We start from the raw sequence: 6,000 nt of genomic DNA, 5'->3' as shown, positions 1-6,000 counted from the left end.
ATCTGGGGTTAGCACAGAGGAATCCACAAGCCAATAAGAAATAAAATGGGGAGGAGGTGACCAGCCCTCTGAGGAGAAAGAAGTGGCTCGGGACTATTTAGAAAAGCTGAACTGGGAGGAGAGGTAGATACGCTGGAGGGTAGGGATAGAATAGAGAGGGACCTAGGCAAATTAGAGGATTGGGTCAAAAGAAATCTGATGAGGTTCAACAAGGACAAGTGCAGAGTCCTGCACTTAGGATGGAAGAATCCCATGCACCGCTACAGACTAGGGACCGAATGGCTAGGCAGTAGTTCTGCAGAAAAGGACCTAGGGGGTTCAGTGGATGAGAAGCTGGACATGAGTCAACAGTGTGCCCTTGTTGCCAAGAAGGCCAATGGCATTTTGGGATGTATAAGTAGGTGCATTGCCAGCAGATCGAGAGATGTGATCGTTCCCCTCTATTCGACATTGGTGAGGCCTCATCTGGAGTACTGTGTCCAGTTTTGGGCCCCACACTACAAGAAGGACATGAAGGCATGAAGGACAGAGGCTATAACAGGGACCTGCAGCAGTGCCGCGTGAAAATTAAGGAGCTCAGGCAAGCCTACCAAAAAACCAGAGAGGCAAACGGCTGCTCTGGTTCAGAGCCCCAGACATGCCACTTCTATGATGAGCTGCATGCCGTTCTAGGGGATGCAACCTAATGGCCCGTGATGGGATGTTAGATGGGGTGGGATCTGAGTTACCCAGGAAAGAATTTTCTATAGTATTTGGCTGGTGAATCTTGCCCATATGCTCAGGGTTTAGCTGATCGCCATATTTGGGGTCGGGAAGGAATTTTCCTCCAGGGCAGACTGGAAGAGGCCCTGGAGGTTTTTTGCCTTCCTCTGTAGCATGGGCCACGGGTTTCTCTGCTCCTTGAAGTCTTTAAACCATGATTTGAGGACTTCAATAGCTCAGACATAGGTGAGGTTTTTCACAGGAGTGGGTGGGTGAGATTCTGTGGCCTGCGTTGTGAAGAGGTCAGACTAGACGATCATAATGGTCCCTTCTGACCTTAGTATCTATGAATCTATCCCAACCCTGTGCTTCGACTCCATCCAAGAAGTGGGAGGCAACATGGAAGCGGGTTTTGGGGACAAGGAAGATGATGATGAGGAGGAGATTGTAGATAGCTCACAGCAAGGAAGCAGAGAAACCGGTTTGCCCAACAGCCAGGATCTGTTTATCACCCTTGGCCTGGACCCAGTACCCCCCGAACCCACCCAAGGAGACGTAAGCCTGGGATCCCTCTCAGAAGCCTTTCATGTTCATTGGTCTCCAGATCCAGATCCCCCCAGATGTTCTGGTTTAACTTGGATTTAAACTTGGAGAGTGGTCAGTTTGGATGAGCTATTACCAGCAGGAGAGTGAGTTTGTGTGTGTGGTTTTTGGGAGGGGGGTGAGGGGGTGAGAGAACCTGGATTTGTGCAGGAAATGGCCCAACTTGATTATCATGCACATTGTGTAAAGAGTTGTCACTTTGGATGGGCTATCACCAGCAGGAGAGTGAATTTGTGTGGGGGGGTGGAGGGTGAGAAAACCTGGATTTGTGCTGGAAATGGCCCACCTGATGATCACTTTAGATAAGCTATTACCAGCTGGACAGTGGGGTGGGAGGAGGTATTGTTTCATATTCTCTGTGTATATATAAAGTCTGCTGCAGTTTCCACGGCATGCATCCGATGAAGTGAGCTGTAGCTCACGAAAGCTCATGCTCAAATAAATTGGTTAGTCTCTAAGGTGCCACAAGTACTCCTTTTCTTTTTGCGAATACAGACTAACACGGCTGTTACTCTGAAACCTTAGTATTTTTGCGCTTCAGGGCAGGGGAAAGCAAGTCACAAAGTTCCATGAAAACGCCCTTACGCATGCGAAAGTTTCGCAGCCACTGGGAATCGTCCCAGACCTGCAACACTATGTGGTCCCACCACTCTGTGCTTGTTTCCCGGGCCCAGAATCGGCGTTCCATGCCATGAACCTGCCCAACTGACACCATGATGTGCATACTGCAGGGGCCCGTACTTTGTGAGACGTCTATGTCCATGTCTTCATCACTCTCGTCACCGCGCTGCAGTCGCCTCCTCCTTGCCTGGTTTCGCTTTTCTTGTAGGCTATGGTTCTGCATATCCTGCTGGATAATGCGCGCGGTGTTTATAGTGCTCATAATTGCCACGGTGATCTCAGCAGGCTCCATGTTCCCAGTGCTATGGCATCTGCGCTGAAAAAAGGCTCAAAACGATTGTCTGCTGTTGCTCTGACGGAGGGAGGGGTGACTGACAACATGGCTTACAAGGTTGGCTTACAGGGAATTAAAATGAACAAAGGGGGTGGCTTTGCATCAAGGAGAAACACAATGGCCGCCTCAAAGATAGAACTCAAAACCCTGGGTTTAGCAGACCGTTCATTTCACGGAGGGAGGGAGGGAGGAATTTTTTTACAAATTTTTTTCTCTGGAGGTCCGTTATAGGGCAAGGAATAACAGGCTGGTTGGTGGGGGGGAAAGGTGGAGGAGGGTTGTATGGGGACAGGGTAAGCTTCACGCATGTAATAAATAGTTTGTTATTAAGAAAAAATGGGCTCTCGTCTACTTCCAAGCTCTCTGCATATCTTCTGAAGATTTTACACGCATGTTTATGTTCATGTCTCATATATATATATACAGCTTGCTCAAACCTGCATATAGTGAAGTCAGCTTTCATACAGGATGACTTGAAGCATAAGCATAACTTTGCTATAACCAGAGCCAGACTTTAGAAATTGTGGCTTCAATTATATTCCTGTAGGGCCTCCACTTCCCTCTCCACTTAAGAACATAAGAACGGCCATATTGGGTCAGACCAAAGGTCCATCTAGCCTAGTATCCTATCTTCCGACAGTGGCCAATGCTATTTGCCCCACAGGGAATGAACAGAACAGGTAATCATTGAGTGATCCATCCCCTGACACCCATTCCCAGCTTCTGGCAAACAGAGGCTAGGGACACCATCCCTGTCCATCTTGGCTAATAGCCATTGATGGACCTATCCTCCATGAACTTATCAGTTCTTTTTTGAACCCTGTTATAGTCTTGGCCTTCACAACATCCTCTGGCAAGGAGTTCCACAAGTTGACTGTGCATTGTGTGAAAAAATACTTCCTTTTGTTTGTTTTAAACCTGCTGCCTATTAATTTCATTTCACTTCTTGTAGCTAAAGGGAATTCCATAGGTACCTTATAGATTCTAAGGCCATCTAGTCTGATTTCTTATACAGCGGCCATAGAACTTCCCCACAATAATTCATAGAGCAGATCTTTTAGAAAAGCATCCAATCTTGATTTTAAAATGATCAGTGCTGGTAAATTGTTCCAATGATTACTTTAACCATTAAAAGTGTACACCTTAAAACCAGTCTGAATTTGCCTAGCTTCAAGTCCCAGCCATTCGATCTTTATATACCCTTCTCTGTTACACTGAAGAGCCCATTATTAGATATTTGTTCCCCATGTAGGTACTTATAGACTAGAGGTGGGCAAACTGTGGCCCACGGGCCACATTTGGCCCGTGGGACCCTCCTGCCTGGCCTTTGAGCTCCCGGCTGGGGATGCTAGCCCCCAGCCCCTCCCATGCTGTCCCCCCTCCTGCGCAGCCTCAGCTCGCTGTGCCACCAGCGCTCTGGGTGGTGAGGCTGCAAGCTCCTGCCAGGCAGCGCGTCTGCGAGAGACTGCGCGGCGGCGTGGCTGGCTCCAGCCAGGCGGCGCGTCTGCCAGTCCTGGTGCTCTGAGCGGCATGGTAAGGGGGCAGGGAGAGGTGGAGGTTGGATAAGGGACAGGGGGTTCTGGGGGGCAGTCAGGGGACAGGGGGCGGTTGGATGGGGCAGAGGTTCTGGTGGTGGGGGCGGTCAGGGGATGGGGAATGGGGGGGGGGGGGTTGGATAGGCGTGGGAGTCCCGGGCGGGGCTGTCAGGGGGCGGGGGTGTCGATAGGGGTCGGGGCAGTCAGGGGCCAAGGAGCAGGGGGGGTTGGATGGGGGTGGGGTCCCGGGGGGGGCGGTTGGGGCGGGAAGTGGGAGGGGGTGGATAGGGGGCGGGAGTCAAGCTATTTGGGGAGGCACAGCCTTTCCTACATGGCCTTCCATACAGTTTTGGAACCTCGATGTGGCCCTCAGGCCAAAAAGTTTGCCCACCTCTGTTATAGACCATAATCAAGTCACTCTTTAACCTTCTTTTTGTTAAGCTAAATAGATTGAATTATTTGAGTCTATCACTTCCAGGCATGTTTTCTAATATTTTAACCATTTTCTCATCATTCTTCTCTGAACCCTCTCCAATTCATTAATATCCTTCCTGAACTGTGGACAGCAGAACAGGACACAGTATTCCAACAGTGGTTGTACCAGTGCCAAATACAGAGGTAAAATAACATCTGTGTTGCTACTCAAGATTCCTGTTTATGCATCCCAGGATTGCATTAACTCTTTTGGCCACAGCGTTGCACTAGGAGCTCATGTTCAGCTGATTATCCACCTCAAGTCCCAAATTATTTTCAGAGTCACTGGTTCCCAGGATAGAGTCCCCTGTCCTGTAAATTTAGCCCACATTCTTTGTTTCCAGGTGTATACATTTACATTTAGCCATATTAAAATGCTTATTGTTTGCCTGCGCTCAGTTTACCAAGTAATCCAGATCACTCTGTATCAATGACCTGTCCTCTTCATTATTTACCACTTTCCCAATTTTCATGTCATCTCCAAACTTTATCAGTGATGATTTTATGTTTTCTTCCAGGTCAGTGATAAAAATGTTAAATAGTATAAGGCCTAGAACTGATCCACCTGGAATCCCTTTTTGAAACAGCCTTGCTCAATGATGATTCCCTGTTCAGTTACATTTTGAGACCTATCAGTTGGACAGTTTTAAATCCATTTTATACGTGACATGTTAATTTTATATCATTCTAATTTTTTATCAAAATGCCATGCAGCTCCAAGTCAAATGCCTTACAGAAGTCTAAGTATATTATATCAACTCTATTACGTTTTCCACCAAACTTGTGATCTCATAAAAAAATATATCAAGTTAGTTTGACAGGATCTATTTTCCATAAATCTAGGTTGATTTGCGTTAATTATGTTATCCTCCTTTAGTTCATTATTAATCAAGTCCTGTCGCCACTCCATTATCTTGCCTGGGATCAATGTCAGGCTGATAGGCCTATAATTATCCACATCATCCTGTTTACCCTTTTAAAAAATTGGCACAACATTAGCTCTCTTCCAGTGTTCTGGAACTTCCCCAGTGCTCCAAGACTTATTGAAAATCATCATTGATGGTCGAGTGAGCACCTAAGTCAGCTCTTTTAAAACTCTTGGATGCAAGTTATCCGGACCTGCTGATTTAAAAATTAATTTTTTAAAAAAAATATAACTTTAAAAGCTTCTGTTTAACATCTTCCAGAGATACTAGTGGAATGAAAAGAGTGTTATCATCACCACATGATGAGACTGCATCATCTGTTTTTCCCCAAATATAGAACAGAAATATTTATTGAAAATCTCTGGCATTTCTGCATTATTATTAATAAATCTACCATTTCCATGTAGTAATGGACCAGTACCATTGTCTAGGTTATTTTTGTTCTTAACATATTTAATAAACTCTTTATTGTCCTTAACTCTGCTGGTCATATATTTCTCCTTGTGTCCCTTGGTTTCTCTTATCAATCTTCTGTGATTCTTAAAGTCTGATATATAGTCATTACTATCAACTTCCCCTTTCTTCTGCTTGGTTTTTATATATAAGTTTTTACAAGTGCCTTCACTTCCCTTCGAAATCAGTTCAGTTTTTTAGACAGCACAGCCTTCTTTCTCAATTGCAGCTTTTTGGGCACCTAGTAAGGTGTTCTTCAATGATTCTCTCTTATCATTTACATATTTGTGATTAAATTCTTCCTCCCAGCTGATTTGGCCTGGATTTTATTCTGATTGCACACTATAAATAA

The sequence above is a fragment of the Lepidochelys olivacea genome (assembly GCF_965140295.1).
Source record: "Lepidochelys olivacea isolate rLepOli2 genome assembly, chromosome: 18".
NCBI lineage: Eukaryota > Metazoa > Chordata > Testudines > Cheloniidae > Lepidochelys > Lepidochelys olivacea.
This window is presented reverse-complemented; position numbering follows the sequence as displayed.